Below are 19,584 nucleotides of genomic sequence, written 5' to 3'. Positions count from 1 at the left end.
GAATTCTCTGACAAACACTTTACACATGGGTATCTCTGAGCTCAAGCAGTGGAGACGTTAGCTGATCCGTGAGGGCAGGAATAGACAAACATGGGGCATGATCCCGGGTCCAGTTTTTAAAGACTATATTAAATCATGTGGCCAAGCAATGTCTGGGCCACAGGGATGCACCTGGCCTTTGCTCATAATGGAAAAAGAGCCATCCCTGACTGCCACACACCAGGCCCCTCCCCCGAGGAGCGTGTGGCTTTCTTCCGCGCATTCCCTGGTTGGTTGCTTTGCTCCTGCTTCGTGAGCTTGCATGGCACGCAGATGTGCAGAAAAGCAGCAGACTCAATTCAGAATACCTCCCCCAGTATGTTCCCTCCATGTAGGATTAGCACAGGAAATAACAGAAGAATGGGTCCACGCTGTCCGTGTAGGTGTGGTCCATGCTTCCACTATCAAGAAAGGTGGATGCACTTTGTAAAAAACCTCATAAATCTGTAGTAGGCTGATGGGTTTGTTCTCTTCCTCATTAGTACAGTTAGGAATGGAATAATCGTAGTAAGACTCACTGTGAGCCAGGCCCTACATATACTAAGTCCTTCAAAGAATCATATCACTTAATTAGAAAGAAAACTCAAAGTAATAGGGAGACAGAAGCAAAGTTATAGGGCCACCAAGTTGTCTAGGGAGGAAAAGGCACATGCAATGCAGGCCTGACAACCCAAGTTCAATACCTGGAACCATTTGCTTTCTCAAATTCTTTTCTTTGCTGTGGGAGAAAACACAGGGCCACGGGACAGAAAAGTGCTTTGCCACTAAGCCTTCCTCGAGCCTCTGAACTTCTTGTAACTGAAAGTCACACGTGATTCTCAACCTTACTCTCAGGAAATTCTATCAGCTGCTCTGAGGATACAAAAGCTGCAAGAGAGAGAAATTAGTAACCTTGATATTGTATATCGGCAATACAGGGGAAAAATTAAAACTAAACACAGAATGTCACTGGCGGATTCTGCAGGACAGGTTATTGTTGTGTGTTAAGTTTACAATGTGTACCCAGCATGAGTCACATGAAATCAGGCAGAAGGGTTAGATGAGGAATGGAGTCTGTCCCAGAGAAGGCCTGCTGCTCTCTAGGTTAGACTCTTTGAGTTACTCAACATAAAACTCACAGAGAAGCCATGACACCAGTGTAGCCGCTAGTAAGGGGTGATGGAACTTCAAATTAGGGGTAAGCCTGGCCTCAAACCACCAACTCCCTCAAACCTAACTGCCAGGAGCAGCTCAGAACAGACCACAGAGTGGGGCCCATAGTGAGAGTCAAATCTCATTTATCTTTCTCTGTTCTATTTCATATCATGGCCAATCATTGGTCTCTCCACCTGCAACCTTTTTAGCCCACTTAATACAAAATATCTCTAAATCCTGTGGGATGTGTCACGTTAAGGGCCTTGCAGTCTCCTAGAGATCTTTTGTCTTCTTCAAACAAGTATGCTCTACAGTCAACCAAAAGCTAAAAATTTCTATAAGAGAAATCCCAAAGAAAACTACTTGCTAGTGATCTCCCTGCCCCACGAACCCTACTTTTGTATTTTATAATGCTTCCTTCATTACACAACCCAAATACCCACAAGGAAAAGGCTTGAGCACCGTTACTGCCAAGTTTTGTGCTATGAAGTCAATTTTCTTTTTCTTCCTCAGAGACTTCTCAGAAACATGCACAGAGGAAAATTTCAGCCATCTCCAACTTTCATCCCATCCATGAAATTTAAGCTGCTAGATTTCATACCAACTTTTTATACATCTGTCCTTAGAAATCAAGGCCCCGGCCCCAACACTTCCTGTCATGGCAATTGCTTCAACAGGCAAAGAAATTGGCGTTTCCACGATGAAGGTCTCCCAGCTGTCGCACAACTTAGTTCCGCACAAGTGGAAGGCTGCACTACCAAGTGGAAGGTTAGAGGACCCGCGACAGGACCCTGGTGAGCTCGTACGTGTGCCTGTGCTGTTAGCCCCAGGACCCGCGACAGGACCCTGGTGAGCTCGTACGTGTGCCTCTGCTGTTAGCCCCGGGACCCTCCCTCCATGCAAATACGAACCCTGCAAACCATTTCATTAGCAATAACTATGTGGTTTGAAAAAGAAGCCCAATGTGACTGCACGTGTGTCAGAATCACAAGCTAATGCTTTCTATCAAGAATTAATTTTGCATTTCATTGTGGGGATCTCAGTTCTTCCATCCCCATCTATCAAAGACTCCAAAGAGCAAACGTGAATTCTAGAGGACCAAGGAGGGCTATGGAGATATCCCAGTGAGTAAAAGTGCTTGCCTTGAAAGGACCTGAGTTCAAATCCCCAGAACCATAAAAACAAAAATGGCCAGACACAGTGCGAGCGTCTGCAATCTCAAGTCTGCAAGCTTTCAAAGGGGAGCTGGGAGGTAGAGCCAAGAGAATCCCAGAAGTTCAGAGGCCAGCTTACCTGGTGTATGAAGCCGCGAAACAACAGAAGGACCCTGTCTCAAACAAAGTAGAAGGCAAAAACCAAAACCTGATGCTGTTCTCTGGCTTCCACATGCATGCCGTATTTACCATATCTATATGTCTGCCAGTGCATGCGCGTGCGTGCGCGCACACACAAACACACACACACCATATACACACAAAATAAAATAAAGGGCAAAAGAAGTATCAAAACCTATTTCCTCCATCACACAAAGTGAAAAGGCGTCCAAATTTTCAGATAAGTATCATGTCGCTCTGTGAACTGGTCCTCCACTGGAGAATCTATACTTTGCGAAGTCTTCCTGCTTGTTCAGATTGCTTTCTACGATTTTCTTGGTGTCTGAGGGGTTTAAAAGGTATCAGTAGATTGAGGATGATGTATAAGAACATCTGTCATTAATTAATCAACTCAAACCCTGATTCTCATTTGGAGATGAGAGAAAACCTGGGTTCCTAGGAATCGCTCCGTGAGTTTTCGGAAAGTGGAGTCATTTCGCGCTGCTTCTTCTAGTAATAACACCACGAGAAATAGCTGTGCTTTTAAAACATCGTGCTCCTAATTCCTTAGCAGTGTCTCGAAAATAATAATGGGCTGCACCGTGGGCTTGACTGAACACCTGTGGTGATTAGTTTCATTTCGACTTGACACCAGCCGGAGTCATTTTGGGAACCTCACCTAAGGAAATGCCCCACCCCAGATTGGCCTGTGGGCAAGCCTGTAATACATTTTCTTAATTGATGTGGGAAGACCCAGGTCATTGTGTGGATTAGGAAGGCAGGGGAGCAGTGGCCCTGAGATTTTGGTCCTAGGTTCTGTAAGAAAGCAAGAAGAGAAAGCTAATAAGCCACACCCTCCATGGCCTCTGTCTACATCAACTTCTGCCTCCAGGTTCCTGCCCTGCTTGAGTTCTTGCCCTTACTTCCCTCAGGGGTAGATTGTGATATGGAACTGTTAGCTGAAATAAACCCTTTCCTCCCCAAGCTGGTTTGGTCATGGTGTTCAGAACATCTACCTGAATTCATGACGTGAAAGTTAGATGAACGGCTATGCATAGAGAACTTAGTCAAACACAGGCTCACTGTGTAATTATTAGCTGATCTGACTCCTCACGGTGCTGTGTTCTCAGTACCCCAAATAAAATCACACCCCACTCGCTAAAAGAATATTTGCATTTCCATTTCCTGAAATGGTGGTAACCTGGCCCCTGGTTCACCGTCTAATCAAGAAAAGTTGAACCTTGTTACCTGCAGCCAGAGCTCACTAGTAGGCCTTGAGCTTCCCTGCTCTTGGAAGAGATGCTCGTGCCCAGGAGTCTTGGTGGCAGTCATTCACCACTGTGTCCCTAGTCAGTGTGTGGAAGTAAACCATCCTAGACTGTATCTGCCCATGGTCAGCTCCTCCATCGTACCCGAAGGTGCAACACCTCCTAAGTTCAATGTGCTGATTGTTTAAAAGAAATGATGCTTCATTTAAAAGAAATGATCCGCTTTCCTCTTTCTTAGAGTTCTAGAACATAAAAAAAAATCTTTACCTAATAATGCAGATTTTTTTCCCAGGTGATGAAAGCTTACCAGGAAGCGATGATTTTAGATAAGCTGGCTCGGAAGCCAACAGAAGAGACCACTACTGCCCCTTTACCCAAGAAGAGTGAGAAAGTTTGCCACTCTTGAGTCCAGGGACCCAGGAATGGAAACACAGGCACACACAAAGCAGATACTGACATCAATAAGAGTGCCGCCTCTGTAAGTCACAGTTAGGTTTAGCCTTCTTACTAGAAGAACCTTACACTTACTGAGGCCCAGGTAAGAGTCAACCACCTGTAGAGTTGAGCATGGTGGCACCTGCCTGCCGTTCCAGTGCTCAAGAAACTGAGGCAGGAGTTGGAAAGATGGCTCAGTAGAGGACCTGAGCTTGGGTCCCCAGCACCCACAGAAAGCCAGACATGGTGGCACCCATGTGTAATCACAATATTCGGGGGGTGGCAAAGACAGAAGAATTCCCCAAAGCTCACTGGTTCATCTAGCCAAAACAGTGAGGTCCAATTCAGTCAGAGACCCTGTTTCAAAAAATAGGGATACCCATATTGACCTCTGACTTTTCACATATTGGTAAGTGTGCCTGCACACATAGAAGGAGGAGGAGAGAAGAGGAGGAGGAGGAGGAGAAGCATAGGTAATTGGAAGATTCAGGACAGCCTAGACATACCAGAAAGGCTGTCTCAAAAAATAAAAACAACACAAGGTTTAGCTACTTGTAAACAACACAAAAGAATAGCTTTATTGCATGAAATCACACTGCTGTTCTCAGGGAACAAAGAAAAGAAAGAGCACCACCTTGGATGTGAGGCCCGAGTTTGAATTCCTTGACTGCCACGATTTGCTGTGTCACCCTGGGCAAATATTTAAACCTCGCTGAGTCTCAGCTTGCTTATCTCTTATATGATTTAAATTTCCTGTCTTGAGGATCTTCATGAGAATTAAAGAAATGCTTTATGTTAGACACCTGACACACAGTAAAAACTCAATATAATTGATGACTATCCCCAAGGGGTTCACTGTTGTAGAAACCCAGAAATAATGAGAAAAAGTTGAAATAATTATTGACCCTAATCTGTCTAATACCTTAATTTTGCTGACATTTTTAACCTCTGAGATGCTATGAAACGGACAACAAAACCTTCTCCCTGTTCCTTCTCATCTAGATCTGTAGGGAACCAGAAGTAAGGAAGGCTCCACCTTTCCCCCACAAATTACCATGAGCACAGAGCTGTAGCTCACATCTTCTCCGGTCCTCTGTCCCTTTCTCTTTCTGTCCAATTTTCAACCCAGGTACTAAACCAGAAAGGCTACCTGCATTCTGCAGTCTCTCCCTAGAAGTAAACTGTACCCAAGATGGTACCCAGCAAGAGTGGAAACCTAGCCTTAATGCTTTCACGTACTCACCGGTACCTTCATTTATGAAGCTTGACTGATACACACATTAGCGCTGGAATCTATCAGTATTCTAGTAGACGTCACAGAGACGAAGCTTCTCCAGATCTAAATTTAAAATAGAAAAGTTGGATTGTTCTGTCTGAAACTAACCCTGTTCATCTGGAGAAGACATTCGGTTTTTTTTTTTTTCTCAGTCTCCTCATCTTTGAACTAATAATATTACCCACCTGATAAAGATAATCTGGTATCAAATGATAGAACTTGCGAAGGCATTTTGAAAGCTGTATATTGCCATACAAATACTATGTTAGTCTTTGTGTTGGTTCCCCAGAAGATAAGGCTCTTGAGCAGATGCCTAAGTCTCCCCAGGTGACTACTTTCTCCTTGTTCAGGCCCCCGACCTCAAACCACACCGTCACCTATACACGCTGACTCCAGGCCAGCTTTGGTGGTGGGTGTTGTGTCTGTGAACCCTCCCATTCTCGCTCTGCTTCCAAACAAACAAAAAGTCATCAGAGACCCCAGTGTTCTCAGAGTTTGGTGTTTCAAAGCCTGACATTTATTTTCAAAGGACGACATCTGAATTGGCTTATAAAATGCCAGGATACCATGAAAGCTTTGAAAGCATGTCTCTCCCGGTGCCCATGTACATCCGGGTGAAGAAAGGAGTTCATCTCTATAGAGGGACCAGTAACCTCTCTGACACTTTGTATCCACAAAGCCCTAGTTGGAAAATAAATACTAAATAACTAATAAAATTGAAACCTAAATAAATGGTTGGGATCTGCACTGTGTGGCAACCCTTGTTATTTTGAAGGAATGGCCAAGTGCAGTCTCAGGTTTCAACATGAAGTCACGGTCACTGCTATGAATTTATCACAGTGAACAGAGACAAAGCTGAGTCAGCCAAAGACAAAGCACATTCGGTAAAGCTGGAGGAACAAACAGGTCTGAGCTTCCAAGGTCCTCACCAAGGAGACACGTAGGGCACAGGGGGAACGGGGTCAGCATACGTGAAATATCTCCAGCTAACAGCTCCCTAGAGATTTGGTGTGGGACCATCTGGAGAGATGGTCACGTAGGCATGTGCCCGCTTTCAGAATTCCCTGACGGAAAGTAGGTACCCAGCATAAACTATGTTTTCAGTCTAGATAGAATGAGCTGCTCTGATCATTCAGAGTGCTGGGGACCCTCCTGATACCCAGATGGCAGCCCTGGGCCAACATTGCCAGGAGACCTCTACACGGCTAACCATGTCAGGCCTGCTAAATTAATTCTTTTCAGCTTTCCTGGGAAGAAAAATAAATACGCAGTTAAGAATAGTTTGTTGGTGGGCTGGAGAGATGCCTCAGCAGCTCAGAGTGTGTACGACTCTTATAGAAGACAAGGTGAGGGAACCAAGTTCTCTTCTCTGTATCTATATCACACGGCTCAGAACTGGCTGTGACATCAACTTCAGGGATCTGACACCTCTGCTATTTGCAGGTACAGTGCCCCCATACACACACACAATGAAAAACAAATATTTTTCAAAAGAAGTATTTACTAACCTCTAAATTTTTATAAGAAGCATAACTCAGTGCTTCGAGCTAAATTTATTCAGTGTACCTTGCCACTGTTGGTCTTTCAATGCTGGGAATTGAGGAAATGAGCTCCCCAAGTCCCTGCCTCTAAAAGCAATCAAACCAAGAAGGACGATAGAGTGCTTGTGTAAGGATGGGTAACATAGCAGTGGGTGATAACACCAGGAAGGAGGTATGAATCAAACACTGAGCCACCTGGAGAAGGACAAGACCACCCACAGCAGTGGACCAGGAAGACCCGGGGAGGAACCCTTAGCTCTGGAGGTTTAAAGCCAGCGAAGTGGGGGAGCCATGGGGCCAGGAAGCACTCGACGAAAGAAGGCCAAACTTCACTGAAACAAGTATCAGTCTCAATGATGTGAAGCTCTCCATGGCCAATGAGTCCACTCCAGTCTGCCTGGCCTCAGCTCCTGCCAGCCTTGCTTTAACCAGACTCCATTGCCTAACTTATTATTTCTCTACGACTTTGAATGCTCCGTGTGCTGTTCATCCAAGTCTCTTCCTCAAGTGTCTTCTCTTCCAGGGATCCTTACCATACCACTGCTAGCTCCTGACTAGTAAGATCACACTGCACAATAATGATAGACGTCTGTCTTCCCCACTGGACTCTGAGCCTCAAACAATTAGGAAACGGTATTTGTTGAGTGAATTAATAGATCCCTTAATCTGATATTTATCCCACTAGGCCAAGGCATACCCTTTTATCACACATATTTATAGTTTAATAGCAGCTTCAATGAAGAACAACCAATACTACCAATGCATGTAAAACTAGAATTTTGAGCATTCTCAAGAACATGTGCTCAACTATGTAGACAGCAGCATTATTCGTTATAGCCAGGACCTAGAAACAACCTAAATGCCCCTCGAACGAAGAATAGATAAAGAAAATGTGGTACATTTACACAATGGAGTACTACCCAGTGGTCAAAAAAAAATTTGTATCTTGGAATTTGCAGGCAAATGAATGGATCTAGAAAACATCATATTGAGTGAGGTAACCCAGACCCAGAAAGGTAAATACAGTATGTACTCACTCATAACTGGCTTTTAGACATAAAGCAAAGAAAAACCAGCCTATGAATCACAACCCCAGAGAACCTAGACAACAAAGAGGACCCTAAGAGAGACACACATGGATCTACATAAGAAAGAGAAAAAGACAAGATCTCTTGAGTTAAATTGGGAGCATGGGGGTAATGGGAGAGAGGAGAAAAGGAAGGGAGCAGAGAAAAAATGTATAGATCAGTAAAAAATAAAAAAAGAACATAAATAAATAAAATAAAATAAAACAAAACAACTAGAATTGTATGCATACACTCTCAAAGACCTGAGCGTTCCTACTGGAATTTCATCATTTGTAATGCCTTGGTCTCAAAGAAAAGAGACCGGTACAGAATCTATCACAGGATCAAGCCTCTGCTTGATTCACCCTGTTAGACTACGGGCCTCGGTCCAAGAAAGAGGTTGAGCGTCCCAGTAGTTCAATTTTTGGGTGCCTCTAGAAGCTTAAAGTGGATGCCTTATATCCTCTATGCACTGAATATCAGCCCAAAGCTTACTTTTAGTTTCTGCCTGCTCCGAGAGCCGTCTTGAGGAGAGACTGAGAGAAAAAGGTAAAAACAAACGGCTCCGCCCATCCCTTGCTTCCTCACTCCCTGAGCAAACAGCTGTGCTCAATTCCAAGGCAGGGCATCTGTCTCTGGCAGGATCTGACAGGTGGCGGTACACTTCCTCCACACCCTTGGCTGCTGGCCATACTTTGGCTCCTGTAGGAAGGCAAGCGAGCCTCTTTCCCCGGGCCTCAAGTAACCAAGGCTAACTCCCCAGTGGCTTTCCCTAAGGAGCTCCAGGTATAGGTCAGGTTTTCCCCGGGGTCTGAAAAGAGCAGACAACACTCTGGAAAACATAAACACGGTCCTAGAAACACACAAACGTACACTTGTATGTCCTTGAGTGTGGTCCTAACTGCTTGTGGAGAAGAGCCACACAGGTTCTTGTAACTTCCCACTAGTGAGAGTTTGAGTCTCTCTGTTTCTCCTGCCAGGAGGTGAGAAGCTGCTAGCCTCAACAGTGCCTTCTAAGCACAAGGAACCATACAGTGCACCATCCAAATTCATGCAGTGGGTATCTAATCCTGGAATCTTAAACTTGATTTGGGAGGTATAAAAGGGTCCTTACATACTCTTTTTCTGGGTTTAAGCCTCAGCAGTTTTGCCAAAAGGACACCTTGCTCTTTATTTGAAATAGCAAATAAGGGTTCAGTGGTGGAATGCTGGTCTAACATATGAGTGGCCCTGAGTTCAGTGTCCATTCCAAATAAGTAACTCAATACTTTCACACACCTGCATATATATATTCAACCAATCGAGTGACGCATAAATAAATAAAACAGAAAACAAGCTTAGCTTCAAAACAGAACACATTTGCCTTTTTAAAAAATAAAATGGCTTCAATGTGATTCCCGTAAGTTGAAATACAGGGATCATCATTTTTCAATACATCATGTACCTTCCTGAAGCAATCTTTAATTAAATACCAGTAGCACCTCTACACATATTAACATTAACTAAAAAAAAAAATCTTTGAAACATGGTGCCTCATCTGTACCTACAAGTTCAATTATCCCAACCAACATCAAGTGCATTGTCCATCTTTCCGGGTGTGAGCTGTCCTAACAAGATAGTCATTTGATCCATAATACTGAGAAGCTTCACCTAAAGCCCTGTATCCTTGAAGATAAAGGGTGAGGTATTAAGCCTGATTTTACTTTTGGCTGTCATTTTGTCACACTGGCGGCACCTCCAGCCATAACTTAACAGCCTCGTGGGACAACTCAGTGGTTTCTCCACGGTCCCATCTCCAGTCCTTCCTGTCTCTACGCCTCTGAAGGTGACACATCTTTGTAACTGTCCTCCTCTTTGCCCCCTTCCCAACCTAGCAAAATGCCACTCCAGCAGATCTACTTCATCTGTCACACTCCAACTTTTCTCGGTAGCTGCTTTTCTCGGCAATCTCACAGTAAGCTGGCTGTGTTTATTTTTACCAAAATGTTCACCACCTGCACCATGACTGTTCCTCTATGTTTGTCACCCAAAAGAACCAAAAGAAGAAGCCAAGAGGAATGAAGGAGGGCAGAAATGAAAGAAATGGGGAAAGGACAAGGAGATAGTCATCAGTAGAGCGTCACCCTAACGTGGGGACCTAGACCTGAGCTTAGAGTCCGGGCACCCACATTAAAAAGCTGGGTGTGGCAGCACACACCTATAACCCAGGGCTGAGGATGTGGAGGCAGGGGGATTCGGGTGTTTGCTGACCAGTCAATGAGCTCCAGGGTCAGTAAGAGAGCCTGCCCAGAAATAAAGTGGAGAATGATAGAGGGAGGTACCTGGTGTTGGCCTCTGGTTTCACATTGCATGTCCTTCCACATGCATGTACACATATGAACATACATGCACATGAAAAGACAGAAGGGGACCGACACTCACGGACACTGCTACCTTTCTGCCCTTCTCCTGATCCTTTTTACTCTTCTCTGCCCTATCTCCCCTTTCTCTTGGCTTCTTTTGATTTTTGGGGGTGATGACAGAAAGCACCCCACATGGCACGTTCTACACGGAAGGTACAGCACTACTTTACTGTATCTTACACTGAGAGGTCATGAAGTAGCTCTTCAGAAAAGGAAACAGACTTGGAGAGACTCAGGTACTGCTCAATTTAACCAACGACTGAGTGGATCCAAAAGGTAACCTGACTCCAAAGCCAAGTTTACTCTTCTGCCAGTTAATCTTGTGGGAAACATGGGCTTCCAGACGCATATTTGACAATGACCTAACCAGAAATACCTTCTTTACTGTAACCTTTCTCCTATCATGTCGCTAGATACCACGCGTCAGAATCCCAGTTTCTAAGTATCTATGGGCGAGCCTCAGAAAAATGTCTGTCATGAACCATCAGTTGACAAAGTGTCCCAGGATTCTAGCAAGACAATGACTACACTTTAATGAAAGTGGTGTATATAATTTCTGAGCGTTCGCCTTCCAATTAGATAAGCGAAAGGCTGATAAGGAGTAAACACCGCACTCGGTAAATACTAGCTCTTCTGGAGACTAGAGTGTGACTAAGCAGTGAAGGGTGCTTGTGCTCCTGCAGGGGACCCAAGTTTTACTCCCAGCACCCACATGGTGGCTTCCAGCTTCCTGTCACTCCCATTCCAGGGCATCTGAGGCCCTCTTTCTGACTGCCACGGTTATCAGGCACACATGTGGTGCAGACAGACAGACAGACACACTCACAAATAAAAATAAATAAATTTTTAAAGAAATGTTCTGCTTATCACCTTCTTCCGGTTATTATTTATAGCTCACCAAAATGAAAGAAGAAACAAGGTCTCCTCTTCTAAAGACCATAAATGATATGATTTACTTAATGTAAGCAGTACTGTTTTTTCATGCTGTAAGCACTGCATGGGAATTGCCTTACTTTAGAGCACTACTGATCCTTTTTTAAGAGTCTATGTGTTTGATTTGAGATCGGGCATGTGCCGCAGCACACATTTGTCGGTCAGAGGACAATTATTGGAAGTCAGCTCCCTCCTTTTACCATTAGGGTCCCTAGCATTGAACTCAGGTCATCAGACCTGGCAGCAAACTTTACCTGCTGAGCCATCTCTTGGGGTGCAGTATTGATAGGCTGCTGACTCATATTTTGTAGTTTATTGTCACCCTAGATATTCCCTGAACTATTTCCATTATTATTATCTCTCTATAGGAGAAATTTCCAAAGTTTTACAATACACCCATTTTCAAATATTCCTTTCTGTCGTCTCAACGCTGTCCAAGCTATGAGCCCTCCTTCTGCACCTAGAACTCAGTTTGTAACGTGAGTTACAGTCTGTATCCTGCATTCATGAGCAAGAGGACAGGATGCCAGTAGGTACTGGCAGGTACCAGGCACTTTGAAATGTCTTCTGATGGTCTGGACCATGGGCTCTGAGGTCAGGATACCAGAGTTCAAATCTCTGCTTGCTGTCTTGCAAGCCAGGTGACCTTATATGATGTATCTGTGCCTCGATTTCCAATGAGAGGAACCAAAACTATCATCAGTAACAAACTGTTTCAATAATTGACAAATTTATATAGGTACGGTGTTTGGAATAGTACCTGATACATAATAAATACTAAGTAAATGTCAGATGCCACTGTCATCATTTGCTTGTATCCCAGGGTTGAAAAGGGCATCCTAAGGAAATCAGAGTCAATGTACTATGCGGCATTAGCAACCAAACGCACCTCAGCTCAGGTCAAACGCTTTTAAAGGAACTGAGGAAGATGAACCCCATATAACCAATGAAAACACTGACGCAAAAGACGCATCACATTTGCTGATAGAGTGTCTGTGGTTTTAACTGCTCATGAGTTTCCTTGAATACATCACATGGAAACTAGTTAAATCAGAAAGGCTCGGGATAGGTATGAACCAGCAAGTCTTTAACTGATGACTCGTGGCCAACCCCTCAGCAACAGTGTCTGTTTTGACTGATTTTCATTAGGTATACAACTTATCCGAGTCTCTCTGCCATGTGGTGAGGCAGATAGGATCACAGCCATCTTAGGGACACATAAAAGACTATAGGATGTGGTAACAAGTTAGGATCTGGGGACAACAGAGTTCTCAAGATGCAATCCCTGAACATTTCCACAATGACAAAACCGAACCAACCTTAACCTACATTTGGAAAACAACACACTGAAAATCCGAACCCTTTACTTCCAAAATTCAAATGACTAGTCTACAAACCAGCAGTGGTAATGAATCCACCCTTGAGGAATCCAGCTTGCCACATCTACCTTCTTCCCCAGCAGATCCCTGGCAGAAAGACCCAGAGCTCTGACTGAACAGCTCCTTCTGGCCTGGGTTCCAGCTCATGCCCTCAGCCTCCCAGCCCTGTGTTTTAACCAAGTGACTCAGCCAGCGGCAGCAAAGCCCAGGCGCCTGTGGCCGTGAGTAATGGCAGCATAAAACACATCTGTCTGAACAGAAGCCAATGGTGTCAGCTCGGTGCTGCAAAAACCTCACAGTAAAACAATATTTCCATGCGGGGAAAGAAGAGCCTGTTCACCCAGAGGCCAATTGATGCCGTTCTTTCTCTAACTCAGATGTGCATGGAATTGCTTACAAGGTCTTTCCGTGGATGCACGTGGGCCCACACTCTGGTGTTTCTGGACATGCTGGGATCTTGTGTGTGCTAAGCAAGCCCTTCACCTCTGAGACCCAACCCTATAGCATGTGCTTTTGGAGGTCTATATGCATAGAGAAGTTATTGTAAGCATCAGAGGGGCACAGCACCCCGCTTTGGCAGACTTCTCTTCAACAGAGTGGTCAGAGTGGTTCATTCATTCTTTCACTTGCTCATTTATAGTTTATTTGGAAATACTTCACTAAGCCTCTATGGAGTTCCAGCCTTGGGGTGCAGAGTGGAACAGCCCAGTCCGAGCCCTCAGGACCTCGATCTTCCCCTACATTGGTCTTTTCATTGCATTCCTATTCTGACAACAGCTGTTCTCTCTCTCTCTCTCTCTCTCTCTCTCTCTCTCTCTCTCATCTTCTGTATTCTCTTTTCATCCCCTCAAGTGCTGTGCTAGTCAAGTGTGGTCATGTGCCTCTCCCATACTCTGCAAAAGTTCTAGCACATGGCCAAGTGCCCAAGGGGCCACTACGGAAAAACGCCATACTCAGTAACTTAAGCGGCAAGTACTTAATGAGCCATATGACTTCATTATGACTTTTAAAAACCCTGGTTTTTTATTGTATTTCTATATCCTACCATTCCAAAATTATCCCCAAACTGTTTTCTCCTCCCAACATTGTAGTAGGTTCTAGATTAATAATTTACAGTTAAATGACTAAAAACAACTGCCCTCCAGTGTGTGAAGGGCAGTCAGGTGCATGCCCGAGAAGCCTCCTTGAATCGTGGCTCCGGGCTCCCGGTCCTCACCTATGTGACTCTGCCTTTTGAGCCGCTCATACTGTTTCTGCCTAGCATGCTTCCACCTGGCTGAGACAGCTCCCAGAATGACCTGCGCAAGCGCACAGCTCCCAGAACGACCTGCGCAAGCGCACAGCTCCCTTGAAGGTCAAGTCCGCCTCCAAACTCTAAAACGGTCTACCCGCCTCTTCTACTCAGAACTGTGATTAAGAGGGAGAACTATTAACTACCAAGTATTCCTGGATTCTTAATTTTAAAACAAAAAGGAAGCGAGAAAGAGAGAGAGGGAGAGAGAAAGGAAAAGAAATGAAACGTAGACTCGGATTCCACAAAATATTTCTATTATAGTTAAGTCTATCGGGTCAAAAGCTAGGACCCACCACTACATTTGGTCTGCCAAAGCTTCTAAACTTTCTGCATTTAAACGTGTTAATAGCATACACCCTTGTATACAATTCAAGTAATAAATAACGCCTAACACTTGGTTCTCAATGTGACAGTCGGAGGAAAGTGGAGCGGTGGTGCAGTTTGGTCCCTAACTGTCCCCTGGAGGACCTGATGCTTGGTGACACCCCTGGGATGCATTGGAACCTTTAAGAAGAAGGATAAGGGGGACTATTAAGAAGGTTCTGTGGATAAGAGCCCTAAGGGGCTGGAGAGATGGCTCGGTGGCTAAGCCCTGAGCTGCTAAGGGGCACTTGGCTGCTCTTCCACAGGACCCAGAAGAGGAGGGTGAGGAAACCGTGGGCAGAGTGCAAAATAAAGGGAAAAATGTTAATAAAAAATTTAAAATTAAAAAAAGGTCAGTTCACAAATACCTGTAACTCCAATTCCAGGAGATGTGACAACCTCTTGGGAACTCCAAGGGCACCAGGCACTAATGTGGTACATGGACATACTCCATGCAAAAACATTCAGACACATTAAATTAATTTTAAAAAATCAGGAAGAGTGCTCCTCTTCCAGCTGACACGGTTTGGCTCCCAGCACCTACGTGGTGGCTCACAACCTCTGTAATTCCTCTCCAACCCCCTCTTGAGGCTTCCCTGAGCATGCATGCCTATGGTGCACAAACACACATGCAGGCTAAATACCCACACATAAAATAAAGTAAATAAATCTTTATTTTAAAAAGGAAGCAGACCGCGGTAGATGGAACCTAAGGCCTTGAAGGCATTCACTCGCAGAGGAAACTGAGGCCCAGGTTCCTTCCCCTCTGCCACACACTCCCACTGCCCTACCGCAGGCCTGGAAGCCACAGAGCCCACCTGGGCTGAAGCCACAGCCAAATACACCCTTACCTCTTTAACAACAGATCATCCCAGGTGTTTTGTCAGGGTGAGGAAACCCTGACTCAAGTGAGGAGGATCCTTATCTCCTTTCCCCAAAGGGCAACCACACAGAAGTAACCTGCCTTGTCTGAGGTCAGGCAGGTGAGAAAATGCACTGGTTGGCAGTGACCTTTGGTGGGGGAGGGGCTTCCTTCTAGCTTTACAAACGAGCTTTATAATTTCTGCCCTGATCTTGCACATCGAGGCAAAGAAGAGCGAGCTATCCTGCTGCATTTGAGACATAGAGCAAGGAGGAGCACAGCTTGACCCTGGAACTTCTGAGGCAGCCCCACTGCCGGACGCTTCTCTCTGCCAGAGACTGAATGTCGGAGGAGAATTATAGGGTGGGGTGATATACACTGGGCTCACACTGTGGTTACACTTTATGATTCTTTAAGTGTTTATCATTCATTCTCTGTCTTCTTTAGAAGCATTCAGGTGGCTCTAAACACTGATAGGAATTCAACCAAAACTAAGGTATATCTGTGTGTGCTGTGTGTGTGTATGTGTGTGTGTGTGTTCTAACTTATTTGTAGATGTGGAGAAAAGATTTAGAAAACTACATGCGAAGTTTTTCATTTGCTATTTCTAAGCCTAGATACATATTTTCTTTATTATTTATAGTAGTATTCTGTCTTTATCTTTTCTGCAATAATAGTTTAGGTAATAAAAAGCAAACAATAAAAAATTATTTTTAACACATATTCTTCCTTCTGGAAAATGGGAAAAGAGAACTGTCTCTCTAGCAGAGTTAAAAAGTTCAATTCTATAAACAGAGAATGGAACACTTTGTTCTCTAAGTCACCAGACCAGAGACTTGATTCTTTGGGTTCTCCTAACCCCTGCTCTACCTGAATATTAATTTTATTCAAGTATTCTTTGGAGGAAAAAAATCTTGGAAATTCACTTGGTTTGTCACATGTGTGTGTGCGCGCGCCCATGTGTGTACATGTGCCACAGTATGTGTATGAAGGTCAGAAGACAGCTTGCAGGAGCCAGCTCTTCCCTTCCCCCATGCGGGTTCCGGGGCTCAAACTCAGGTAGTCTCCCTTGATGATAAGCTCACTTATCGGCTAAGTCATCTCACTGGCCCAGGGAAACATGTAATATACACTTAAGCTGGGGGTCATATATGATGAAAACATTCTAAGTAATTGAGGCAACGACCAAGCTTCCTGGAGCTCACCTGTGCCCGTCTCCCCTTGGTCTTCTTTCCCATTAGGGATCCTTCTACGAGAAAAATTTGAAAGCGCTAAAGCAAACAGTACCGTCTTCCATGCCCCTTGCTCTCTGAAAGCATGGCAACCTCATTAAATACCAAACCACTTTTCCCGTAAGGGTTTTTTTCTTAAGCCAAATTTTTCTTGTTGAGCCATTTCTTTTAAAATTCGATAAAACTATAAAAACGGGTGTAAACTTTTTAGCTGAGGAATTTTGGAAGTCCACAAAGGCACAGGCTACCCTAACCTCCTTTGCCCAAGAAACAGCACCCTATGGCTGGCGTCATGGGCTTAGAGGAAAAGGCCCAGGCTGCCCCACACTGCTTTGCCGTCCTTGGGGCCGCAGATCACTCTGCACAAGGTGCTAATTCATTCATTCATTCATTCCACAAGTGTTTATTGAGCAAAGCCTGGATCGGGCCTCTTAGGGGACAGAGGGATCATTCACAAGCCAACGGTCAAGTCTAACGAATCAGGTTCGGACAATCAATCTTTCATTAGACCCCAAACCACTTCTAGGATAAAGCAAACAGAACTCCGGCCCCACCCAAGCAGCAGCAGCTGAGTGGATTGGAACGGCCTTCTGGAACAGGGCTTCTGTGAGAGGCAGTGTCAGTCGCTGTTTGCCCCAGACTGATGGACCTTCCTGACCAGAGATGCCAATAGGACCTCTGAGATGCTTTCGCTGTACCTGGCACTTAGCGAGAGCTCGATAGTGCGGTTGGTGGGTGGGTGAGTTGGTTGCTTGTTTGCTTGTTTGGTTTTTACCTGCTCCAGCTTATCTTTACAGAAGAGAACAAAGTAAAAAGGTTTTAGAATTAGAGACTAGATTGCAACCCCAGCTGTGCCAACGATGAGCTATGTTAGAATAAGAGGAACAATCTTCATGAGCCTCCGCATCGCAACTGCAGAACGAGATACAATGTATCAACCTTCAGAGGCTGTGTGAGAAGTTACACTTGTTATACAGAGAGCGGTGAGTCTGGCCCATAGGAAATGTCCAGTAAAGACTCAGCATCGCTCCTCCCTCCTCACCAAACCCTCTCTTCTTCCTGGACACAGTGGGGTCCTAGAATCTGCTTTCAAATGAATGCCACTCCGGAGGTGATGAGGGGGAGATGGGGGGCAGAGCCACAGAGGTGCAGGAAGCTGTTTGTGGGGCGGGTGGGGGCATGTACTAGAGAGCTACAGAAACTGATTCTAGCCCTCAGCTTCTTTCAGCTAGCCCAATTTGACTCCTTGTTCCATCCTGCAGACAACAGAGACCAGCATGCTAGCTCGCCCCGAAGGGCTGTCAAAGGGGGAAGGGAAGGCTGGACAACAGTTTGAACCCCTTCTACCCGCCAGCGTCTGTATGAATCTCAACAGCCTTCCTCTGCACACTGCTCCTAAGAGGCGGTGATTCAAAACATGTGTCTAGAATCCCCTCTGAACACGGAGTCCACAGCCTGGAGTCCCGGGGGCTGGTGGTCACATACTAGAACTTTTCAATGATGCAGGAAATGGAGCCCCTCATGGGCAACAGCGACTTATAAAGGAGGAAAGGGAAAAGGGAAAAGGGAGGAGGCGCGATGAGAGCAGAGACCCACTTCCTACCCCACTTCCTATCGGCTGCTGGATAGAGTCTTACGAGCTGTTACCCTCGGTTTTGCAGTTTAAAGCGGGCAAATTCCACCCCTGTGACTTAACTCGTCAAGAGAAGAGGTCTGGTTGGGTGTAGGGGAAACTGCCCCAAAACAAATCCGCTAATTTTCAGACTCGAGTTCGCGAGTCCCTTCGCAGCACCTGTGCAAAGACCTACCCTCTGCTGGTCTTCACCTGAGCACCCTGGAGCGATTGCTCTGCAGCCAGGTCAGTCAGCCTCCAGCCCCGGGTCTGGGATCAGTCCTTCAAAGTCCTCCCCCGCCCCATCTCGACCGCCCCGCATAGTCCCACCTACCTGGGGTCCCCAGCTTCGCGGACGCGGCGAAGACAGCAGAAATGAGTCTTACTACTGGAGAAACTAAGGAATGAAGCTTGCCGGTGGCCGACACCGTTCACGTTTCCGAGGTCAGAATAGCAGGACAACAAAAACCTCCCTACACCAACTCCCTCCAGCTACACCAAGACCCGGGCCGAGGGGGGCGAGGCAGAAACCAGTCCAGGTGGCACGGCCAATGCGCAGAAAAGTTAGACCCAGAGCGCGAGCCGCGTCTCCGCCCCAATCTCTCTGGCCGCTTCTTGGAGTGGGCGCCCCGCTTGCCTACCTCCTCTGCCTGCGAGCTGCCCTCCGCGGCCGGGGCTGGCAGCCGATTGCACCGCCCAGGTGTCGCCCGCTGCTGTCCGGCCGGGGCGGGCCGAGTGAGAGGGCAGCGCGGGACCCTCCCCGGAGCACAGGGCACGCCCCGGCCGCCCCGCCTGCCGCGCCGCCTGCTGATCGCCAGTCCCTGCGCTCCCTTCCAGGCCTCCTCTACTTGTCCGGGAAATAATCAGTTTTTGATACAAATAAAGGAAACGGTACTTAAAAAAAAAAATCCAATGCATAAGGAGCGCAGGGTCCGTCCATCTGAAACGTGGAGACTGTCACCATCGTGCAGGGAGAAGGGATGTCTTGCAGTCGGTCATTTTCTTTATGGGGATAGCTGGGATTAAATAATGTGGTGGTTAAAGGTAGCAGTTGGGAGACCAGTGGAGGGGGCAGGCAGGAGGATTGCCTTGAGTTCGAGGCTAGCCTCTACTAGAGAACGAGACTCTTTTAAAAAAAAAAAAAGTATATTAAAAATATGTACTAAGACGGGGCCAGTGAGATGGCTCGGTGGTAAAAAGCAGTTTCCACATAATCCCAAAACCTTGAGTGTGATTCCTCGTTCCACCATGGAAGGAGAATCTCTCTCTCTCTTCTTTCTCTCTCTCTCTCTCTCTCTCTCTCTCTCTCTCTCTCTCTCTCTCTCTCACACACACACACACACACACACACACTTAACAGTGTAGAGCCTGGATACACAGTGACTGTGATATGTAGTGGAAAGGGCACGCAGGCCCGAAGAGCTGAAGGGTCTC

At 45.8% G+C, this 19,584-nt stretch overlaps 1 protein-coding gene across 9 annotated transcripts in view; it reads right to left on the bottom strand.

Moving 5' to 3' along the window:
• The window catches only part of Sytl2 (synaptotagmin like 2), a 99,774-nt gene extending 80,891 nt beyond the window's left edge, over positions 1 to 18,883 (bottom strand). For 2 of the 9 annotated variants that reach the window (XM_085682991.2, XM_085682993.2), the window contains exon 1: positions 18,485 to 18,858. The gene's annotated coding sequence lies outside the window, so the exon portion shown is untranslated. Of the gene's footprint in view, positions 1 to 8,568; positions 8,594 to 18,484 lie in introns of those variants that run through there. The other 7 variants (XM_048435161.3, XM_048435163.3, XM_085682989.2 and 4 more) reach the window with 6 other exon arrangements.
• Positions 18,884 to 19,584: the final 701 nt, after the last annotated feature.

The sequence above is a fragment of the Myodes glareolus genome, chromosome 24 (genome assembly GCF_982192425.1).
Source record: "Myodes glareolus chromosome 24, mMyoGla1.1, whole genome shotgun sequence".
NCBI lineage: Eukaryota > Metazoa > Chordata > Mammalia > Rodentia > Cricetidae > Myodes > Myodes glareolus.
The sequence above is the reverse complement of the archived record's forward strand: the minus strand, read 5'-3'. Positions and strand labels throughout refer to the sequence as shown.